This window comes from Pituophis catenifer, unplaced genomic scaffold (genome assembly GCF_029215685.1).
Source record: "Pituophis catenifer annectens isolate HBS135680 unplaced genomic scaffold, rPitCat1.0.hap2 SCAF_2, whole genome shotgun sequence".
NCBI classification, from domain to species: domain Eukaryota; kingdom Metazoa; phylum Chordata; class Lepidosauria; order Squamata; family Colubridae; genus Pituophis; species Pituophis catenifer.
In genome coordinates, this window is record NW_027256882.1 from 167,713,547 (window position 1) to 167,738,817 (window position 25,271).

Here is a 25,271-nt window from a genome sequence, read left to right on the forward strand (position 1 = left end):
CATGTTCAAGCTGACTTGTGATATGAAAGGACTTCAAAGATAACAAGGATTGTGCCTTTCACAAGTTCTTCAACTATTATTTTTAATTAGATTGTGTGTGGGTATATCACAAACATTGTAGACACTCCCCTCCCCCATATTTAACTTTTCCATTTTAAAGATGACTTATTGATACTAAAGAAACATTTTTAGGGTCTGTAAATTGGATGTCCTGTAGGCATTTTAAACTGATGAGTCAGTTGTGGGATTCAAATAATTTAACAACGGGTTCTCTGCCCTAATGATTTCTTCCAACAACCAGTTCACCAAACTGCTCAGAAAGTTAACAACCGGTTCTCCCGAAGTGGTGCGAACTGGCTGAATCCCACCACTGTGATGAGTGCATGAGAATGATGGAAGCTATTATTCATCAACTCTGGAGATCATGAGTTTGAGGGATGCAATTTGTGCAGAATATTCTACTTTGATTTACTCAATGATTGCAAAAGACATTAGGGCCACAATATTTTTAAAGTATAACATCAAATACATTAATAGGTAGTCCTGGACTTAAGACTTATTGGTTAATGACTGTACAAAATTACAATAGGGCCAGAATGGGTTTCTGGATATTATCTTCTGGATATCACTTCTAGCTATCATAAAATCTCATGTTAACACACACACACACACACACACACACACACACACACACACACACACACATGACCTGTCCACATTTTGGGTGCCTGGCAATCAGCTCACCTTTATGACTATTACAACATCCCAAGATCATGGAACCATGAATTGGATTTTTTTTTTTTGGGCCAGTTTGGAAGAATAGCTTCGCATTTACTGTGGCATTCACTTCATGACCATGTATTCTCTTAATAACCACCGGGGGAAAAAATTGTAAAATCAGGTCTGGTCACATAGGACTTACGATTGTAATGATTTACAACCAGAAATCCAGTTACAGCCGTAATCATAAGTCAAGGACTACCTATAATAGAGGCAAAACATTTAAATACATAGTGATAATTCTGTTCAGATTTTAACTGTTCTGCACTAATTCTCTCTGCCCTTCCTCCCCTGTTTCAGTGTACATGTAGGCCTGCTAACCACAACATTTGGTTTCAGATGACAGGAAGTAAACAGACTCTGAAGTTTGAACCAGATGAGAAATTGTGAAATATAAAAAGAATTCTATTGAAGAGAACATAATACAAAAATTATGGTGCAACTTTGTTTTGTGAATGTAGCAATTTAAGTTTCAGAGTAGTTTTAAATAAAATACTTCAAATCAATATTTTAAGTTGCTTACATATTTAAACAATTGCATAGCATGTTAATTATATTCATTAACAATTTTATTAATATTTTTCAATTTTTTAAAACTCATATTTTTCTGAATGATCAAACACAATAGCTTAGAGTCCTTGCTGACCATTGCAATTGAATAGGCAGATGATCCAGATGACTGAATTCTATTTCCCCTGAAAATACAGGTAGTCCTTGACTTACAACAGTTCACTAAGTAACTGTTCAAAGTTACTATGGCACTGAAAAAAGCGAAATGACCATTTTTCATACTTACAACTGTAGTTGATTGTAAACAGTGATGATTCTCAGTGATTATAGTTGGGTCCAAAAACCAACTCAGTCTAAATTTAATTCATTAATCCATGCTACTATTGTTATACTCTGAAGCCATTCGCTTGAAAGATGCTTGTATATATATGGATTTTTTTTTCTGTCTTGAAGTCATTTTTGACACCTGGTACCTATGTGGGCAAGTCCATGCAGTTATCTTCAGAGGTCGTTTGCTCCTGGCTTATTTCTAGGGCTGAGAGAGAGAGAGAGTGACTGGCCCAAAGGTACTCATTTGGCTTCTTCATGCCTAAAACAGACTACAACTCACAGTCTCCTGGCCCAGAGTCTTTACTCACTATTTCAGGTTGGTTCTCTTAGATACCCACTAAAGGTAAAGGTAAAGGTTTCCCTGTCCAGTTGTGTCCTATTCTAGGGCACCGTGCTCATCTCGGTTTTTTGGTCGAGGGAACCAGCATTGTCCGATGATAATTTCCATAGTCATATAGCCAGCATAACTATATGCCAAAGGAGCACAGAATGCCGTTACCTTCCCACTGATGTATTAATCTACTTGCATTTGCATGCTTTTGAACTGCTATGTGGGCAAGAGCTGGAGCAGGAATGGGAGCTTACCCTGTTGCACAGAGATGAGGTCTCAAACCTGGGCTGTCAGCTGTCCAGCTGACAAGCTCAGCATCTTTAACCTACAGGATTAAATCATATATTCTCCACTCTTTCCCAATTACTTCACCTGTTAAATATGTCAAAAAGAGGTACTCTACACATGTGCAAAGTTGCTTTTGGGACTCACAAGTTATGTGAGTCCCTAATGACTATAAAAATAAAACAGGATTTCCTTCTGCTATCCTGAAGTTCAGGTCATGTGGAAATAAACACAATACGGTTAATATAGACTTTGAATAAAAATACTGATATGAAATGAGCCTCATATAGCAGATTGGCTGTCGGCATCTTAGCATAAAAATTGTGTTTTAATATATGAAGAAAGAAGGGAAGTTGTAGAGACCACAATAGGCCCTCCTTAGCCATGGGGTCTTTTTCTTGTGCTGTATCCGTCATCGGATGTTGGCGATCCTATTTTTATCAACATCCTCATGAAGAAAGCCCCCCTCATCTGTGATCTTGTTCAGGAGGGGGGAGCGGACCTGGCGGGTATTACGGAGACCTGGTTGGGCCCGGAGGGAGGGGTCCCTCTGGTAGAAATGTGCCCACCAGGCTTCCACGCATTCCATCAGCCGAGGTCACAAGGGAGGGGCGGGGGAGTAGCGGTTATTATTAGAGAAGGCCTTAGGCCCAGGGAGACCACTGTACCTCAGACAGCTGGTTGTGAGTCCCTCCTTGTGAAGTGGGGCCATGGGGTTCAGATGGGCTTGCTGATCACGTACCTGGCTCCCTGCCACGTGGCAGCAACCCTGCCTGAGCTACTCAACGTTATCGCTGCGGTGGCGGTTGATACCCCCAGACTTATGGTCATGGGGGATTTCAACCTGCCATCCGTGGGTGAGACGTCTGAGGTGGCTCGGGAGTTCATGGCTTCCATGACGGCCATGGATCTGACCCAACTAATTCATGGCCCTACGCACACTGGGGGAAACACACTGGACTTGCTTTTTGTCTCTGGACAGTGGTTGAGTGATCTTGAGATAGGGGATGTAGGCATCGAGCCCTTGTCATGGTCGGATCACTCTCTCCTTCGCCTTGACCTTTGTACCGCGGCACCCCGCTGCAGGGAGGCGGAACCGATAAGATGGTACCGCCCCAGGCGCCTGATGGAACCCGTTAGGTTCCAGACAGAGCTTGGGCCAATTCCTGAGGTTCTGGCTCACGCCTCGACTGGAGACCTAGTGGCCGCCTGGGATAGGGCGGCCGCTGGGGCCCTGGATCGAGTCATGCCTTTGCGGCCTCTGACCCGGCGCGGATCTCGCCTGGCTCCTTGGTTTACTGAGGAGCTGAGGGAGATGAAGCGCCAGAAAAGACGCCTAGAGAGTAGTTGGAGAGCTAGTCTTTCTGAATCGGACCGGACACTGGTTAGATCCCATATTAGGACTTACCTAGTGGCGATAAAAGCAGCAAAATGTACGCATTTTGCTGCTCTTATTGCGTCATCAGATAATCGCCCGGCCGCCCTGTTTAGGGTGACCTGCTCCCTGGTCCACCAGGAAGCGCGGGAGGACCCCTTGGAGGGAAGAGCCGAGGATTTTGTTCAGTATCTGTATGACAAAATTACTCAGATTCGGGAAGGTCTGGACTCTGACTGGGTAGATCCAGCGAGAGTGACGGAGGCAGGTCTTGAGACTGTTATCTGGATGAGTTTGATCCTGTGACCCCAGATGACGTGGACAGGATTCTGGGTAGATTGAACGCGACCACATGTTTGTTGGACCCGTGTCCCTCCTGGTTAGTGCTGGCTTCCCGGGAGGTGACGCGAGGCTGGCTCCAGGGGATTATAAATGCTTCATTGGGTGAGGGTGTCTTCCCCGCCACCCTTAAGGAGGCGGTGGTGAGGCCCCTCCTCAAGAAGCCTTCCCTGGACCCGGCAATATTGGCTAATTATCGTCCAGTCTCCAACCTTCGTTTTGTGGCGAAGGTTGTTGAGAGTGTGGTTGCGGGACAGCTTCCCCAGTACCTGGATGAAGCGTCGTATCTGGATCCGTTCCAGTCGGGTTTCAGGCCTGGATACAGCACGGAAACGGCATTGGTCGCGTTGGTTGATGATCTCTGGAGGGCTCGGGACAGGGGTTGCTCCTCTGTCCTGGTCCTGTTAGACCTCTCAGCGGCTTTTGATACCATCGACCATGGTATCATGCTGCACCGGTTGGAAGAGTTGGGGGTGGGAGGCACCGTACTAAGGTGGTTCTCCTCCTTTCTCTCCGACCGGTCGCAGTCTGTGTTGACAGGGGGGCAGAGGTCGACCCCGAGGCCTCTCATATGTGGGGTGCCGCAGGGATCGGTCCTCTCGCCCCTTCTGTTCAACATTTATGTAAAGCCGCTGGGCGAGATCATCCGTGGTTTTGGGGTGAAGTACCATCAGTACGCGGATGACACCCAGCTGTACATCTCCACCCCGGACCACCCCAACGATGCCCTTGAAGTGATGTCCCAGTGCCTGGAGGCCATACGGATCTGGATGGGGAGGAACAGGCTCAGGCTCAACCCATCCAAGACCGAGTGGCTGTGGTTTCCGACGTCCCGATATAGTCAGCTAGTGCCATCGCTGACTATTGGGGGCGAATCATTGGCCCCCACGGATAGGGCCCGCAACCTGGGTGTCCTCCTGGATTCACGGCTGTCGTTAGAAGAGCATGTGATGGCCGTGTCCGGGAGGATTTTTCATCAGGTCCGCCTGATCCGCCAGTTGCGTCCCTATCTAGATCGGGACTCCCTACACACAGTCACTCATGCCCTCGTTACTTCTCGTTTGGACTACTGCAATGCTCTCTACATGGGGCTCCCCTTGAGGTGCACTCGGAGGCTCCAACTGGCGCAGAGTGCAGCCGCGCGGGTGGTGATGGGAGCGACATGGAGTTCCCATGTGACACCTCTCCTGCGCGAGCTGCACTGGCTCCCGGTGGTCTTCCGAGTGCGCTTCAAGGTTTTGGTTATCACCTTTAAAGCGCTCCATGGCTTAGGACCTGGTTATTTACGGGACCGCCTGCTACCACCAATAGCCTCCCACTGGCCAGTACGCTCCCATAGAGAGGGGCTCCTCCGGGTGCCGTCGGCCAAACAATGTCGGCTGTCGGCCCCTAGGGGGAGAGCCTTCTCTGTGGGGGCACCTACGATTTGGAACGAGCTCCCCCCGGAGATACGTAGGATCCCGGATCTGCGCACCTTCCGCCGCGCGCTTAAGACTTTTCTATTTTATCAAGCTGGCCTGGCCTAAATCTTCCCCCTTTTTAAATGTGGAAATTTTAAATTTTTAAATTTTAAATTCGTCTTATTTATAGGGGTATGGGTAAGGCGTTTTAAATTGGGGAGCCATTTTAGATTTAATTCTGTTTTAAACGTATTTTAATTGTTTATATTGTATGTTTTTAATTTTGGCTGTTCACCGCCCCGAGTCCTTCGGGAGAGGGGGCGGTATAAAAATCTAATAAATAAATAAATAAATAAATAAATAAATAAATAAATAAGAAGTGCTGTTGAGTTTTGTCCAAACCAGTCCCTTAGATTTTGAAGCCATTATATTCTTCTTCTGCCTGGACCTCATTTGCCTTCAATCTTTCCTTGGAGGATTAAGTGAAGTATGCTGTATTTTCTGCGTGTCGCATCATGTGTCCAAAATATTCTAACTTTTGCTTTTTTATGGTTTTGATGATTTCCCTTGGCTTTCCAAGGCGGCTTATCATCTCCTCATTTCTGATTTTGTCAACCCAATTTATACGTTAACAGCTGCCTGTAAACCCACATTTCAAATGCTTCTAGTCTCTCCTACCTTCTAGCCATGGGTATCACAACCTATTTATGGCTCCTTTCTTCCTTCAGTGCTAAAGCAACTCTGTTAAAGTTGTTGAGATCATTTGCTGCTTTTGGTGGTCATTTGTTGGCCCATTAAACATTGAATTCTCAGTTTGGTACTGTACCTGCACAGCTTCTCCCAAAGTTGTTTTAGTTAATATTTAGTTACCATTGAGTCATGATTGATTGACTCTTAGTGATTGTATAGATAAATAATTGCTCTCATGGTCAGTCTTTAGAAATAATTTGTCATTCTTCCAAGGACATTTCAACAACCTCATTGATCCAGTTCATCTTTCTCTTAACCGCCTTTTTCTTTATTTTTCTCAACCTTGAAAAGCATCCCATGGCTAAATTAGGGGAGTTTCCATTTACTGAGTATCATCCTCATTAGGAAATCATCTCTTTTATATTTTTCCACCCAGGAATAATTGACTGCTTTTTACTGAAATCCTAATCATCAACCAGCTCTCTCGCTTTTGTCAAAATGATGAAAGCAACATTACACAACACAAGACCTGCTACTCTCAGGCAGGCATGCAATGAATGTCATAACTCAAAGGGCAGTGTTTGTACCACAACGTCACAACACTGCATGAGACATTCTGACCCCTCTTGTTCCCCCTCCCCCCATAGATGCTACTGATCTGATGCAGGTGAGAAAACCAAAGTTTAAAGGTGTTTATTCCTCTGTCTATCTGTCTGTCTGTCTTTCTGTCTGTCTGTCTGTCCCCCTGCCCAACCCACTCACCCATCTATCCATCCATCCAGCCAGCCAGCCAGCCACTCTATCTATCTATCTATCTATCTATCTATCTATCTATCTATCTATCTATCTATCTATCCATCCATCCATCCATCCATCCATCCATCCACCCACTAAAACTCTTGTTCCCATAACGTTTAACTGGGTGAAACAGTGCATTATAAGGCAACAATTGTGAACCAAAATGGGCTAATTTACAAAATGCATTTAAAACTGGAATCAATGACTCCCGAGGGAATAAAATTTTGGCAAATTTTATAAACCATTTTAGGATATAAAATTATCATAAAGCATTTATGATGTAATACAAAATGTCATAAGATATTTTCTGTAGTCAGCTCCTCACATTTGATTATGCTGTACAGTTCAACATGGGCTACTTTCAAGGCAGATACATCTCTGAATATCTTCCTGAATTTTAAAGAACTTTTCCAGTATATTAGAAGTTTTGTCATGTTGAAAGCAGAAAACACTGAGGTATCTGGTAAGGAAATATTTATGAAACAATGACCCAGCTTGTCTAAAACTTATTTCTATAAACTTTAACTGGGCAAAACGGTGCAACGGTTTTTGAACCAAGGGTACCTCAAATGAGCTAACTTATAGAATGCGTTCAAAGTCCAGGACCCATGGCTTCTGAGGGAATGAAATTTGGAAAAATTGTGGTTGTTTCATTGTTGTTGGGCTACTGCTATGGTCACATGATCCTCATTTGCAACATTCTATGACAGTTTCCCAGCTACTCTTGTAATCCGTGAGGGTCCACCCAGCAGCAGCCACTTACCTGCCTTCTGAGAAGGAAAGGGAAGGGAGAAAGGGAAAAGAAGGGAAAGAGAGAGGGATAGGGGGGAATAGGAAGGGAGGGAAGGAGGAACCCTGGTGCATCCTTCCTATCCCATATTGCTCCTCCCAATCCATGCTGCCCTCCCCGTACGCATCTTCTCTGGGCACCGCTTGAACATGCCTATGTACCTTCCCCCATCCACTTCCCCCCCCAAACCTCCCCCAATCCACACAAAACCTCTTGTGCACCCCTATGCCCTCTTTGTGACCTGTGCCACTTCCCCGCGTGCCTTCCCTGACCTTCACAGCAACTCATGCACACCCCAGCAACCCCCATGCACCCTTCTTGACCCATGCCACCCCACATGCACACTCTCTCTCACCCATGTGATACTGCTTCCGCATTCCTGTGCACACGTTGTGACCCACAGAGCTCATCCATGTGCTCTCCATGACTCATGTGACATCTCTCTCAAAGGGAAGATTTTTGATATTCCCTGCCAGTTTTCCATGAGGAAACTCAATGGAGAAGCTGGCAGTCAGTCAGAAGTCGCTCCTACTCCCACGGCTTTTTAACCTGCTCGTAATCATTCTGTTTATCTGTTTCAGTAAGAAATATCTCTGGAACAATGACTCAAAAGGTCATGGGTTGTCTAGTAGCCTTATATTACCATTTGGAAGATGAATGCTTCTATTCTGATTTATGTTGTTCTTGGAATATCCTTATTTTAAAAAGTTTTCTGAATTTATCAACATTTATTTTTTTCCCCTCTTCTTTACTTCTGTTCATCTGTTCACATACTATTCATCTTTATCTGCTCTTTATCAGCCTAAGAAAACAAAGCTAGCATAGTTAGATATTTGCCAACTGCAAATTCACTAAGCACACAGTCTGACATAAACTTCATCTTCCTAAAATTATACAGTAATCCAAATTTGTCACTTTCCATTTTTACTTTTATTATCTGCATTTTTAATTGTTACTTTCAGTAGCAAAGCAGTGTCACCTGCAGGTCTCAGATTATTAGTGATTTGACCTCCACTTTTGGTTCCAGTAGTCATCATTTTCAAGGCAGTGTGGGTGGAAAAAATCACCACATTCACACTGTGCTATCCTTTATGTAAGCTTTGCTCCTTTTGTACATGCTTCATCACAATAACTCTTTCCATAGTCCTTGATTTAGGTTGATGGGAGGGGATGCTGTTGTCATTGTTATCTCTGTGAGGGAAAGAGAGAGTTGTTTTCTTCAGAAGATGCTGTTTTTTGGGATCTTATTTCAATTTTTAATAGTTTTTATTCATGTTAAACCAGAATCATTGGAATTATGTAGTCTAGAAATTTGAAATATGTAAAATAAAGTATAAAGATTCCTCAAAAGAATTATCAAGTATTTTAGCACAGCCATTAACCTTAATATGTTCACATACTGGTCCAATGTAAACAAAGTTCTTGCTGTAATCTGTGAGGTAAACTCCCATCCTGTAATGGCTTTCTTTTGCTTTCTCTAAAATAATAATTTCATGTCAGCTGTTTTAGCCTTTTGCCTCTTTACTTGGCATTTCTCTTTCCATGTATGATTATTTTTCTTTGTAAGATCCTAAAGAACATTTTACTTCTATGAGGAACATGACTATTTTCTTACATATTTTGACATTTCACAATCTCAAAGCCACATGATCTTATTCCATATCAAAATACAGATAATTTGGATCCTTGCCTAGTATTTCATTATGCAAGGAGATTATTGGATCAGGCATATTAGAAGGTAATGCCTCACTGATATTTCCTTGTTCATAGAAGACAATGGTTAAAACTCTGCTCATGATCCCTTGATCCCTTGATTATCTTTGATCCCTTGCTGATGGGACAATTATAATCCAACATCCTATGGTTGGGGAAAAAAAAGATAGAAACTGTAGTGGCTAATCAGCTTTAGGTAATCTTGAAAGAAACAGGACCCATTTCAAATTGGCTTAAAGTAGGCTATAAAGTTGAAATTGCTTTGATTGGCCTGATATAGAACTGAAGGAGGGAATTTTTTCAGGTCTCTCAAGCAGTTTTGACACTATCAGCCATGTTACTCTTTTGGGTTGCCTAAGGGATGTCGGTTGGGATTACTGCACATTCTCTCAGGTAGATCTCAGATAATTGTGTTTGATGGCAGTTGTCCTTCAAAACAGGAACTTTTATAAAGAGTCTATCAGGGTCTAATTCTGGTACCAATACTTTTTTAACATCTACATGAAACACCAAACGGGGTCATCAATGATTTTTAGTGAATTTTATAAATATTCAGATGTATCTGTATGATATAATATGATATATGATATGATAGCAGTGCTCCAATATCTAAGGGGCTGCCACAAAGAAGAGGGAAGTCAACCTATTCTCCAAAGCACCAGAAGGCAGGACAAGAAACAATGGGTGGAAACTAATCAAGGAGAGAAGCAACCTAGAACTAAGGGGAAATTTCCTAACAGTACAATTAATCAGTGGAACAACTTGCCTCCAGAAGTTGTGGGTGCTCCAACACTGGAAGTTTTTAAGAAGATATGGGATAACCATTTGTCTGAAGTGGTGTAGGATTTCCTGCCTAAGCAGGGGGTTGGACTAGAAGACCTCCATGGTCCCTTCTAATTCTTTTATTCCATTATATATGGATAATAAATGAGAACTGAATCCAGGAAAGTTAGAATATTCATTATGAGGAGCTTTGATCTGGAAACAGGGATAAATTCTTCTGTGAATTAAATTAAATTCCTGTGGAATGAACAAGTATGGGTATACACATTAAAGGTGTTTGCCAGCTGTGACTAATACAGCAAGTATTCCCATTCCCTGAAGAAAACAATCTAAAAATGATCTCAAGACTGGACTACTACAATGTACTCTATTTAGGGCTGCATTTGTAAATAGTTGGAAGTTATATAGTTACTTCAGAATATGATCAGATTCGTCTCTGGAACAGCTCTGGAGATTATATTACCCCTGCTCTCTAATATTGCTATTAGCTGCGCATAGCTTCCTGGACAAGATATAAATGCTGACTGTCATGTTTAAAACCCAATATGGCTTAGACTAAGGTTAGCTAAGATAATGTCTCTTTGTATGATCCTCACTGTTTGTTCATAAGAACTTCATCTTTGGGTACCACCCCGTCATCAGATGATGACTGGGATGTCTCAGCTCTTACTTCTCAGCATTCCTTCTTACATATGGAAGGCTTTCAGGAGATATCAGGGTGGGGTGTGCATAAGAAAAGTAAAAAAAAAAAAAATACTCCCCCACAACCCAGCAATGAAAGCCTTGCCCCCTTTTTAGGTGAGTCACACCCGCAGAGCATCTTAAGAACCTTCCAACTCATCTTTTGCGCCTGGATTCTAATGATATCAATTGCCTTTAACATGACACGCCTGTTGATTCCAACCCTTTTTGTGCTGGTGTTTTTGAAAAGTTCAAAGTTGGGTAATATAAATAGGGCTAGCGCTAACAATGTGCCTTAATCAAGTTCGGTTATTATTCGGTTAGAAATACGCAGGCACAAATCATGCCCAGACTTTTTGTTGTTGTTGGTTGATTTTTTTTTTTTGTTTTTTTTTTCGGATCAAGAAGACGAATTCCTTAAATTCACTAGAAGAAAAGGAATCGTAAATCCAAGCACTACATCAGAGCCTCTCCCCAGCTTCCGAGCCTATCCCGGCCCTTTCCCTTTCCCTCTTCCTCCAGCTCCTCTAAGCAGACTTTATTTTCTACTTTCACTTCTGATTCAGTGTGACTGTGACAGCAGCCTGCGCCGCTGCCCCACACCTCGTTTCCTCTTCCCGCCTCTCGCGACGCAGATCCCGGAGATACGGAACTTAACCGAATTCTTGCTTCGAGGAAGAATTGGGACTTGGGACTTTTATCGAGTGGATTACAAACGATCGGTTTTCAGGGGAGACGAAGCTTTTAGGAAGCAACCGAGGGAAGGGACCTCTCTGGCGTAAAAGGTACGGAAGGGGTGGGAACAACATTAACGACGGAGGGAGGGTAGGAGCCGATGAGTAGAGGTAATCGACGAAATATCCAGGAAACCCCGGAGTTCGGCAATGGGGTGAAAAGCGACAACAGATCCGGACTGCTGTGAAAAACTATTTTTTTAATTTTATTTTATAAAAGCGCTCTATATGTATGTGGAGGGTCGAGCTAACAGAGTAATGAAAATTCGTGAAAACGCACAGGACTTGGGAACACCCAGAGAGGGTTGAATCCCGCGTGGGACCTAGCAGTCCCGTTATCCCTAGAATTATACCCTGAACCCAAGACAGTTGAATTCATAATTTGTACTCGTTATGGATTCGAATCCTAGCCTGTGTGACCATGCAGTTAAAGTGATCGGCGCTCGCACCCACGCAGGTCTAAGTGACGGATTTCAGAAGAGCCCTACTAACCGGTTTGTGGCTGAGCGGATTTCAATTTGATACAAACACTTACTCATAAATAATCCCTCGAACTCTGTAAATTTGATTCATTACATACCAGTTGCCTTGTGCATAACATGTTATTCTGGCATCTGCATCATCAGAGGTGTGAAAGTTCATTTATGCGCAGGGTTGTTTTGGTTTTACAGAAATGAAAAAGGCCAAGAGTACAAATTAATCCAAAAATCTAGTTGCAATATATGTGGGGTCCTTCTTGGCTAGCTGCCACTGGCAGGCAGGACAAAAGGATTATTTGTAAGAGAGATTTATTGGATGCATTCCTACAATTTTGTTCAGAAGAAGCATGAATACTGTCTGGGGGATACCTAATTTATAGTAAGAAATTCCGATTTAAAAAAAAACCCACGTCCTTGTATATACTTTCTCAGTTTGACAGGGCAATAGCAAGGTAAAGTGAGATAATGATTAATTCGGTGAATCCTATGGCAGGTAGACCATGAAGATGCATGGGAAAAATAGGGTTTTAATTAAAAATGAGTGGTAAAGATGATATTTTTTTTCACTATAGCATTAGAATAGTAGATTGGAAAAGATTGAGCTAGGTCAATCTCTCTGTGTGTGGTGTCTTCCAGATGTATTAGAGTACCAACTCTCAGAATTTTGAGCTAGAATTTCTGTATATGACTTTTTGAATTTTTTACAATTTCACATAAGACACTTCTAATATAATATGAGAAATAGAAAATAGTAGTTCTTACAATTTTGTTGTGTCCTTCTTTGATTCTCCCCTTTTGCTCTTTTAATACAAATTATTGGGAAAATAAGTTAATGGCTGTGAATTAACTTAAGAGTTACAAAAAAATCTATCAGTTTTAGCGTAAATATTTATATTGTGTTAATATATATTTGTTTGATCTGGACGTAACTTATGGTATAAGTATCACAATATATATTATTGAATATACCATGACTGAAAATGATACATTAATAAAACCGATCTTGGAAAAGTATTCTTGTTGCTTTTCACAGCCTTTTCCTTTCCTATAGCAAATATGTCAAAGTGACATTTTAAAACATTGTTATTACAAAAATGTATATGCTGTGGCATGTAATTAGGTTCCATCAAATTGCCTTCTTCTTGAATCACATTTAAACAAATTATTAAAGTAAATTGTGCATCAGAACTGTTTAATTGAAATGAGGAGTTTATGGGCACTGACGATGTTACTAGTTGGTAATGAAATGTCTTCATGCAAGCAATCTAGCTCAGATAGCACCAAGGATTCCACAGTTATAGGTCACTTTCCATCAAGATCTGTATCGAATTTAACATTCTTTTCTGGAAAAAAATGGTATACAATTTAGTGAGAGCGGTCAAATTGACTATGTCTAAATTCAAAATATTTTTCCCAATTGAAGATGATGTTCCATATAGTCATAATATTTAATATATGTTTTAGGAGTTGAACTGTAGTTTATTTATGGAGTAATAAATCGTACTGAATTTATTTTTGAGAAAGCAGAAATAAGATCTACTTCAGTAGATCCTCGTGTTTCCTGCACAGAACTGTTTTAATGTTGGTTGAGCTACAATTTTGTTAATGGTTTCTTAAATAAAATTGGTTGAGTTACACATAGGACTAAAACATAAACCACAGTTTATCAGTCACGGTAGATATATTATCATATTACAGTAATCCCGAAACAAGTAAATCGCATTATGATGTGAGAATTCAACTAGAAAGCCAGCATTCTTTGGCAGATAATTTACATCGATTCCTCAACTTATAGTTTTAATTTTAGTTTATATATTAATCCTATTTGTATAGCCATCAATCTCACATAATGATTCTGGGTGGTGAACATAATAAAAGCAGTCCAAATACATAAAGACTATTAAAAAATAACAGCTTTAAATTAAAATAAAAACAAAACAAAATACTGAAAAAGTCTATTAAAGTACTATATGAAGATGGAGAGGGAAGAATATTATGTTTGTAGATTAAAATAGGTTTAAAATTGGCTCTACTAGTAATTATCTATGCCCCCAATATTATTATATTATTATAGATGCTATAGAGCACTGCACACCAGAACAACTAGACACAAGGACAGTTTTTTCCCGAACACCATCCCTCTGCTAAACAAGTAATTCCCTCAACACTGTCAAACTATTTACTAAGTCCACACTACTATTAATCTTCTCATCGTTCCCACCACCCATCTCCTTCCACTTATGACCGTATGACTGTAACTTTGTTGCTTGTACAATTTATATTGATATTGTTCCCTGATTGCTTATTTGTACCCTATGACTATCATGAAGTGCTGTACCTTATGATTTTTGATGAACGTATCTTTTCTTTTATGTAAACTGAGAGCATATGCACCAAGACAAATTCCTTGTTTGTCCAATCACACTTGGCCAATAAAAATTCTTTTCTATTCTATTCTCTGCCAAGGGATCCCCAAGTCAGGTGACAGAATCATGTTTTAAGGGCCTCCTGGAAGGCCAATAGGGTTGGGGCCAATGTCATCTTCAGCAGAATAATATTTCACAGGACAGAGGCCATGGTAGAAAAGGCTCTCGTCCCAAGTCCCGCATGATAAAATTCCCTAGCTGACGGGATTTTCAACATGCTCTCCTGCTAAACATGATGTAACTGGGGAGAAGCGGCCCATCCAATAACCTGGTCCCATGCTATATATGCAATAGCAATAGCACTTAGATTTATATACCACTTCATAGTGCTTTTACAGCCTTCTCTCAGCGGATTTACAGAGTCAGCATATTGCCCCCCCAACAATCTGCGTCCTCATTTTACTGACCTCGGAAGGATGGAAGGCTGAATCAACCTTGAGCCTGGTGAGATTCGATCTGCCAAACTTCTGGCAGCCGGTGATCAGTAATTTGCAGTACTGCTCTCTAACCACTGTGCCACTGCGGCTCAATATGACTTTAATTGGACCCCAGAGCAAAGTGGCAATCGATTTATTTTGCAAAGCAGAGGTGCAACATGTTCAATCCTTGGAGCACATATAACTGCCCACACCTCTGCATTTTGCACTAGTTGAATCTTTCCCAGTCATAAGGATTTATGATTCAGATAAATTAATGATAAAGTTATTCTCCAATAAGAGGTTTCTGGACACTGGTTCTTTGTGCAAGTTATTCTATGTCATGTATCCATTCCTAAATTTTCTGGAAGTGAATAGTTTCAGAAAGTTTTTGGTTTTCTTAGTAACAAGATCTACTTATTTTTACACCGTGCACATCTAGTTCTGTCAGCAAAACCATCAATGCATGAGGCAAATTGTTGATCAACCAGCCCTCTGTTCAGTGCCAAATATGCTGGGGCATCTCTAGGTTACCATACAGCCTCTATCTGAAGTTCTTTAGCAAAGGGGAATTCATCAAGTCATAGGGAATTCTGTGCCATTGATATGTATAGTGTTTCTTAATGTCTAGTCTGAACCTCCTCCTTTGTAATTGTTAATTCTGGTCCTGTCTCCTGAGGCAATAGAGAATGAGTTCATTCTCTGCTCTGAGTGGCAGTCCTTCTGATATTTGAAAACTGCTATTGAATCTTGCCTTGGTTGTCTTTCCTGCAGGTTAAACACACCAGATCCTTTAATCATTCCTCACTGGGCTTTGTTTCCATACTGCCTGTCCTCCTCTCCCACCTTTGATAGCATTTTATGCCCTCCATGGCATAGGGCCTAGCTATCTTCGAGACCGCCTGCTGCTACCGACGACCTCCCAGCGACCCATGCGCTCCCACAGAGAGGGCCTCCTTAGGGTGCCATCAGCCAAACAATGTAGGCTGGTGACCCCCAGGGGGAGAGCCTTCTCTGTGAGGGCACCTACCCTCTGGAATCAGTTGCCCCCAGAGATAAGGAGAATCCAAGACCTCAGTGCCTTCCGCCATGCCCTTAAAACCCACTTTTTCCAGCAAGCCGGGCTGGCTTAGGAAGAAATTTTTTAATTTTTTTAAATGTTTAATTGGTTTGTGGTTTTTTAAATTTTTGGGCCAAATTTATATAGATTTTAATTGTTTTTAATATTTGTATTTCATGTTTTTAATTCTGGCTGTGCACCGCCCTGAGTCCTCAGGGAGAAGGGCAGTATATAAATTGACAATAAATAAAATAAATAAAAAATAAAATTTTTCTGAATTTGCTATTCAGTATGTTAACGTCCTTCTTGAATGCTGATTCCAGGAACAGAGTATCTTAGGATGATTGCTTCCCATGTTCTGGATTCTAACTCCTGTTAGTGTATCCCAAATATTTGCAGTAATATTTGCTTTTTTAATATCTCCCATACACTGCTGGCTAATGTTTCGTTGCGATCAATAATGTCATCCAATTTCCTTTTACATGTACTACTTCCCGGTCTAGGCCTCAGCTCAGTACTCCTTGGAAGCCTCTTTCCAAGTGCTAATTGCATACTTAATTAACTTCTGTGCCAGACAAAAGTCAACTATGTACTGCCATCTGCACTGTTGATTCTTTTCTCCAAGATTAATTTATTGCCAAAGGAAACATAAGATCAGAACTTCTTTTGTGATTTGTAAATAGAGAGTTGGTTTGTGATAGATCCCCCACTTTCTTCAGCTCTGAAAACCAAACATATGGAAGAAATAAGAATAGAGATCTAAGACATGTTAGCTTAATCAATTAGTTGGGAACGTGAAAAGCATAGAGATCATTGGTAGAGCAGTGATATTGAGTAAGACTATAAAAAGAAGGAAGGGAAGAGAAAAGAAAAGGAAGCTTTGTTTGGTGTTCCTAGATCAAAAATACTGTAGTTGTTCTGTATCTATCTGTGCATGTTTAATTTTAGTGTCCTGTGGTTTTGGTTTCTCCTCTTATTTTGAAGAGGTAAAAATGGCTTGTTATAGAAGAACCCTTCTACTGCACTCAGTATTAATTGACAAGGAGGAGTAGGATCATGCTCATGACGTATCCTGCATATGTGCCGCCCATAATCAATATTTTCTTTTACAAATACAAGTCCAGAAAAAAGCATGGCTACCATGCACATTAGGCTGGTAGTACGGTGGGGCAATTCTTCCGGTGTTTGGTGCATACTGGGTGGGAAGTTATCTATGCTTGTAGAGACTTTGTTTCCTGTTGAACTCAAAGATGACAGATGCTAGGGATATGTTTTAATAGAGAATAAACTTCCCTACAACAAGCTTCCAGCTATTGCTGAAATACATGGCAGCTACTAATCATTCCCATTTTGAACTGGGTGAAGTGACACCTATTCATATGGTTCTCTGAGGGGAGAGAGAATTATAACATGTACAATGTTCTGTACAATGGTGAGGAGCAAAATGTCTTGGACCAGTTCTGAAACTTTTTGCTCTTTCACTTCCAATCAAAGAATGACAGTAGAATAAAAATGGTTCTCTTTTGTGATATGTGCCAGGAAGCTATGACAACTTTCTGTGGATATAATTGCAGATATTATAAAACTTAATCTGTATTATAATGTCCCCAAAAGGTTAATTTCAGGATTCTGGAATATAATATGCTCTTTATATGAATAGGACATAGAACATAGAATCATAGGACCTCTTCTAGTCCAACTCCCTGCTCAAGGCAGGAGACCTTATACCAGAGGGCTTGCTGGCTGGAGAATTCTGGGAGTTGAAGTCCACAAGTCTTAAAGTTGCCAAGTTTGAAGACCTCTGCCTTATACCATTCTAGTGAAATGGTTGTCCAGTCTATTTTTGAAAATCTCCAGTGATCGAGCACCCACAACTCCAGGAGGCGAGCTATTCCATAGATTAATTGTTCTGTCAAAAAAATTATCCTTACTTCTCGGTTCTTCTTACTACTTGGTTTGGCTTGTTGTAACCAGAGCTATGCAGTCATTAGCACGTTAGTCAATGTCATCATTTTGTACATTTTAAAGAAAAATATCTTGATTTCTGTCTTGTGCTCAACTTATTTTATTTGTAATGGTTGATGTGTAACACTCATTGTGATTTCCAAACCAGGACTTATGGCTTTATTCAGTTTGTGAATTCAACTGTTCTCACCTATTTAATAAGCTATAGTAAAAATAAAATCAGCGCACACACATTCCAAGACCCCACTAAGATCTCATTGTCAGATGGTTGGCAATATACTGTACGTAGCAGTGAGTGAAACAATAACATCAAAGTGTATTTTTTTCTGAATGCCACAATTACATACATGGGCCACAATGTCCCATGTAAGAACATTACTTATGGCATTTGCATGATGACATGACCGTATAAATGTTATAATTCTCTCTCCCCTCAGAGAACCATATGAATAGATGTCACTTCACCCAGTTCAAAATGGGATCTCTTTGCTTGTTCTGCTGAATCATCTCTGCCAATACTTTGTTGTTGACACCATGGCTGAAGGACTCAATTAAAGGACAAACACACTGCACACAGGCAGATTCAGTAAAATTCAAGTAACGAACTCTATAAAAACATCCTACAAACTTATTGTAACTTGAGTTACTTAGCCACTTATCCCCCATCCCAAAGAAACAGGGATTGCCCAATATTTATTCTCAAATATGCCTCTGCAATATGAGCATTTCTCAGCAAATATTTTGCTAACATAAGTGGGGTGATGAAATAAACTCCTTCTCTGTAGAGATATGCATCCTGTTAGAAGAATATGGGTGGAGAAAGTTGGCTTCCGAATGACATCCAATTGCAGGTGAGTTCCAAATTTCCAAAATTCAGAATCTCTTCTCCTCTGAATGTTTGCATGATCTGTGGCTACCATACTTTTCCTTCTATCAAAACATAGGTCGCTCTAGTCCAGCCTCTTGTATCTCAGAGGATCCAGATGGAAAATAAAGTAGGAGTGATGGACTTTTGCTTTGTTTTTCTATAGTGGCCACAAACATCTTTGTGGGTTCTCTTTGTAAAGCTTCTTAGTTTGGTGACCATTACCCCATCTCATGGTAACAAGTTCTATATATAAACTGGGTGCTTCTCAACACCATTATGAATCAAACCTCTCACTTCCCCTTAGCATTTAAGGTCTTAAAATGTATTTGCTGTTGGCAAAATTCAGTGGAAACATTATGCTTGTACCCTCTAGCAAACAATCTTTAAGGGCTGAAATACAACCTGGTGGGCTATAGAGATATATATATTTCCTTCAGAAATTGGCTGTGGTTCCTTGCTAGATATTTTATATTTTACAAGAACTTTCCAGGTTTTTATTTTGTTAGTTTCTTAGCGAAATAAGAACTGTTCACTTAGTTCAGGGGCCCTCAAACTTTTTAAACCGGGGGGCAATTCACAGTCCCTCAGACTGTTGGGGGGCCGGACTGGCTGGGGGGGCGTGGCTAGGTGGTCATGTGACTTGGTGGGCATGGCCAATTTAGCAGTCCATTAAACAATACAGACAAATTAAACTTTAATTTGTTTTGCTCCTGGGGGTGTTTATTTGTTTTTGTTTGCATGTTGCTCTTTTGGTTGCCTTTTCTTTTTACTAAATCGTTTTTTAAAGTTGTTTAGGAATCTAGTCTCAGTCCCAAGGAGCTTACAATCAACAAGTAGAACAAACCAGGGAAGGCATTGCCTCTCCTTGTTTTGGATGGGTGGGAGGCAGTGGTGGGATTCTACTGGTTCGCACCAGTTCGGTAGAACCGGTTGTTAAGTAGTCAAGTAGTTAAGCAGTTCGGAGAACCGGTTGTTAAAAGAAATCTCCTTTTGTTTTTTTCACTTTACAGGGTTAATCCTGTAAGGAATTACAACATTTGGTGTTGTTTCCTAGCCTAATCTTTATTGCCCTGCTTACAGAAACTGCCTCTCCAGCAGTATGCCTAGACTTACTGTCGCTTCCTGTTCTAGAGGTTCTCAGGGGTTTTTTTTTGCTTTACTTTCTTAAAGGGGAAGGGTTGTTTTAAGCTTTTTACACCGCTGTTGGGAGGAAATAATCCCCTGTTGGAGTTCTTCCAGCCAGGGTGCAATGATCAGCACTTTGAAGAAATAATTGAGTAACGAAGCAGAAGCTTTTAATGACAAGGAACCAAGATGAGTGACTTTCAGCAAGGCTTATTGGCTAGCTAGAAAGATTGACATTCAAACATGAGTTTACCTACCCTTTCTGACTTTTGGTCTAAAACTGATTTTTGGTGAAGTTTAATTCTGTGCTTGGTGATGTTTAATCCTGTGTTTAGTGATGAGATAATTTTCCCTATTCAGCTTTGTTTGGAAGGAAAAATGTTAATCTCTGTTTCTGAAAAGAAGCAGCTTTGGAAATCTGACTAGTTCTGTGTCTATTTGTTATGGTAATTGGTTTAACAAGCAACAGATACTCTGTTTGCTCCTTTGCTTCATTCTGGAGAGCTTAAATGACCTCTCTGCTAAAGGGTTTCACTTTATGAGCAAGACTTGGCTGCTGATAGTTATCATTGCATTTTAACTATTTTAATTCCTCAAAGTTCTCTCGCATCCTCCCTGATTTGTAACTCCAGTTTGCAGGTTTTCTAATCTAATGATTGATATTTAGGGCAGCTTTTTGCAAGCAAAGAAGCTTTTTGTATTTTTGTACAGGTAATCCTTGATTTACAACAGTTGCAATGACACAGGAAAAAGTGACTTATGACAGTTTTTCACATTTATGACCATTGCACCAAACTGTCATTAGGGCAAAGAAGCGATGCCACATGACTACTTGGACACAGCCACCCGGTCACATGAAGCACCGCAGTTGTGAAATGAGTGACATGGTTGTTAAGAATGCTGTAACGGGCATAAATGATGACCAGTCATAAGTGCGAGGACCGATCAAAAGTGTGAGGACCTGTCAGAAATCACTTTTTTCAGCCCTCTGGGTAATCCTTTTGTGCATATGGACTACTCAGAGGCCTGAAAAAGTTATTTTTGACCGGTCCTCACACTTACAACTGTCCTCACATTTTACATTTTGCACCCTATCTTGTCACCATGGTGAAGAGATGCAGTTGTGAAATGAGTGATACGGTTGTGAAGAATGCTGCAATGGGCATAAATGTAAGGATGAGCATAAGTGTGAGGACCAGTCAAAAGTGCGAGGACCGGTCAGAAATGACTTTTTTCAGCCTTCTGAGTAGTCCCTATACACATAGCCATGGCCACCCAGTCACATGACCACCACGCCATGCCCACCCAAATAAGCCACACCCACAGAACCGGTTGTTAAAAAAATTGAATCCCACCACTGGTAGGAGGCAAGGCACTCAGCCCAAGAGCTGGGCTTATTATTTATTATTATTTATTTATTATATTTCTATACCGCCTTTCTCCCGTAGGACTCAAGGCGGTGTACAGTCAAGAAAAATATAGACACACAAACATCATAAAATTGCTAATTAAAATTATTACTTAGTTTGGTCAATTAAATAAAACCCAGAATTAGATAACATTAAAAAAAAAAAATGCTTCCTCAGAGAGGGAAAGGGGCAGGTTTATGTCTACTCCAGAACCTGGAAACAGGCACCCATCAGCAGTAACCTCCCACATACTTGGGACCAGAGGTGACGTTCACATAATTTAACAATTGATTCACCTAGTGCAGAACTGAAAATGTGAGCATGTCTTCAGCTACATGGAACGGAACACGCGTGTCTGGTGGTCCGCATCACGTGCCTTCCTCCCCACTCTGCCTGCTGCCGATGCCAGTGCTGCTGCCGCCATGCCTGTTTCTTGGAGGGCCAGCTGCGGAGTCCCTGCTGCCGGACACCTGCACCTTGGTGGATGGCGCTCCTTTTGCATCCTCACGTGCTGTGGCTGCCAGCAGGTGGGGGCGGCCAGAAACTGTGAGGCTGCGCTGCCCACATCACCCCCCTGCCTGCTGGAAGCTGCAGCAGTGAGGCACCTACTTCCCAGGCCCCTGTCAGAGCCGCGACAGGTGATTGCCCGCTTGGAGCGCACTGGTTGATCCCCACCCTGAGTCCAGGGACGGATAGATGGAGGAAGCCTGAGCTAAGAAGCTGAGGTGGAGGATGCCATTTTTCCCTCCCAGGGCCTCCACACACCCCATTTTTGGCCTCCCTGGCCCCCAGAAGCACTCTGCTGGCCAAAACGTTTGGCCTTACTTTCCAGTTTCAGCCCACGGGGCTCATGAAGGTAAGGGTGGCCAAAGGGTGGGGGCTGGCGGGTGGGTGGGGCGATGTGGGCGGGGCAGCCTCATGGTCCCATGCAGGCCGGATTAATGGCTTTGGCGGGCCGTATCCAACCCATGGCCCGTAGTTTGAGGACCCCTGACTTAGTTCATAATAATGTGTATCCTTCCTGCTCTGGGTTTGTGTACAGTCTTAAATGTTTTCCCAACCCTTGATGGGAGAGAAAACAGCCAGAAAATCAACAGTGAACTGTCAATCACTTAGCTGTTATTGTCTTGTGTGATCTACATAGCTTTTGATGGTGGCTGAAACTCATACAAAGCTCTGTTATGTTAAAAGATGGACTTTGATATGATTCAGCAAAACATGACCCTTATATGACAGTGTTAAAGAAGAGTGTAAGTACACTTGGAAACATTTAGCCCAGTGATAAACTTGATTGTTGGGATAATCTGAGTAGACATTTTTTTGTAGAAGTGTGGGAGGCACAGGAATCTACTTTTTTAAAACAAAGTTCAAAATATACCTGCACCCCCCAATTCTTCAAGCTAATTTACTGTGCATATTTCTGATACTCTTATTTACTTGGTGGAAAGTATATTTTGATCATTATCGTGTGGAGCTTCTTCTTGAGTTTAAAATCCAGGTATAGAAATTATGTGCTTGGATCTGAACAAGATCTGGCCCAGAGATGTAAGTGTTAACAAAAAGGAAGGAAAACAGATGAATCCTGTCCCACTTCAGATGTCAGGATGCTACGTCCAATAAAGCATGCAAATTAGGTCAAAAGTTGAAATCATTCTCAAGCTGGGTTGCCTCTACAGCTACTCAGCTTGTTAAAACACACACATCCGTACATCATACAACACCAAAACATTTGGACTGAATTAGTCTAAATGTTTACTTCGTTAGTTAGTCTTAGATCATAATAATAACTAACTAATGAACTTCATTAGTTAGTTTACTTCATTATTATGAACTAACACTGTTTGGCTTATTAAAAACAATAAAGTCACACATTTGCTAACCAGCATAAAACAGATGACCAAAACAGTTCATAAGTGTTTTGAGAAGTAAATCAGTGCTCCAGGGGCCATCGTTTAAGTCATACAAAATATCTGATTCTCAATTCACGTCAAGGATCACTTGCTAAGCCAAGTTCTGGTTTGTTTGGGTTGACTCAGTGTATGAACTTGTGATCGGTGCAAATCCTACCAGCATAGTGTGATGTTGAAGAAAGCCAGTGGGAGGTAAAAGCTTGATAGCATTGGATAGCAAACTACCAGGAAAACACAGGACTATAAACTAGACAGTGAATTTAAAAATATTAAAAGAAGATAATGGGAAACAACTTCTGCTTTACTGCCAAAAATCCAATATGGATTAACTCATAGAAGCTGAGTTTTTTCACCCACTTTTCCACTTGTACGTGGGCTACAGGACTTCCTCCAGCACTAAACTTTTATTCAAGACTGCCTTTACATTGTAAGAAGAGCCAGATAAATATATAAATAAATTTGCACTGCAGCTTCCCATAATTTTGCAGCTGTAACCAAATTGAGTCAGGAAGATTTGCATGGAATACACTTTGCACTATTTGGCGCAAAGAGGTGATAGTGTTCAGGATAACAACATTTAGAGAAGAGCCAACACAATCTTGACAATCTTGGTTGTTTTTTTTTTTGTTTTTTTATTTACACTTTATTGATTTTTTTTATACAAATAAAATATAATAACAATTTCTATTTGACATCGGATTCGCAGTGTTTGTACATATATACATGAAAAAATATCTGGTGTTATTTATACTATGCATTTCTAATTGATTTCTACACCTTTTACTCCTTCCTTGATTCTATCATTTATCCATTCGTACCATCTTCCCCACACAGTATCATAATCTGAATTTTCATCATTATTTATCTCGTGCGTTAATTTACTTATCTCTGCACACTCTAAAATTTTGCTAATTATAAGGTCGTCTGGTGGTAGGTCTTTCTTTTTCCAGTATTGGGCATACGCCAGTCTGGCAGCTGTAGTTATGTGTATTAGGAGGTGGACCTTTTCCTTTCCATGTCCTTTCTTTGCCATTCCCAGGAGAAATATTTCTGGATTCAAATCGATTTCTTCTTTAATTATGTCTTTCAACCATCTCCGAATTTTACTCCAGTATCTTTTTGCTTCGGGGCATGTCCACCACATATGAAAGAAGGTGCCCTGACCATGGCCACATTTCCAACAATTTGGGTGCACATTGGGGAACATCTTTGCTAATCTTGCAGGTGCTAAATGCCACCTATGGAGCATTTTATAATGGTTTTCCTTGTACGTGGCTGCTCTAGTTAATTTATAGTTTTTATTCCATGCCTCTTCCCAATCATTAAAGTTTAAGCTGTGCCCAATGTTTCTCTCCCATGCTCTCAATTGGTTTCTGATTGTATCTTCATCTCTGTCTTCATCTAATAAGTAATTATATAGCTTAGCCAACGCTTTTTTTCCTGGTCCCATCAAAATTTTGTCTAGTCAATCTTGTTTTTATTCCCTCCTGTGCTATAGTGTAGCGGCCCCCAACCTTTTGGACACCAGGGACCGGTTTCGTGGAGAGAGGTTTTTCCACAGACCGGAGGGAACATGGTTTCGTGTGCTTCCTGCATCCCGCGGATGGGACTTAGCTTGTTTCTGCAGCCCGGTTTCTGGCATGTCATGGACCGAGAGTTAGGGACTCCTGCTATAGTGGGATCAGAAAAAATAGTTATTGGACTAACTGGAAGTACATAAGTAAATATTGAGATTGGGGATAAGACTCTGGTGCTACATATTAATCATGCAAAAGAATAAATTCCTAAGGGCTAGAAAAGAATTCTATTGAAATACAGCTGCCAAAATGTTTGGTTCTAAGCAAATGATAAAAGTTATTGATGTAACTGTTCCTATCTGACTACCAGCCTGTGTCTCATGTAAGGCTTAACAGCTTTGCTGGTTTCCACAGAGGAACTGAAAAAAGAGAAGGTTATTATACTGTAATAGTGTTAACCGGTTGCTTGATGACTTAGTTTAATTTCTTAGAGAGTTTTTTTCAGAGCCATTCCCATGATGACCTGTTATTACTCCAAATGCATTAATATTTTGGGT

The 25,271-nt window shown here is 41.0% G+C and overlaps 1 protein-coding gene across 1 annotated transcript in view; it reads left to right on the forward strand.

The window, feature by feature from the left end:
• Window positions 1-11,379: 11,379 nt before the first annotated feature.
• STAT6 (signal transducer and activator of transcription 6) overlaps window positions 11,380-25,271 on the forward strand; it is a 98,388-nt gene continuing 84,496 nt past the window's right edge. Inside the window, exon 1 of the mRNA XM_070938006.1 lies at window positions 11,380-11,590. The gene's annotated coding sequence lies outside the window, so the exon portion shown is untranslated. The remainder of the gene's footprint in view (window positions 11,591-25,271) is intronic.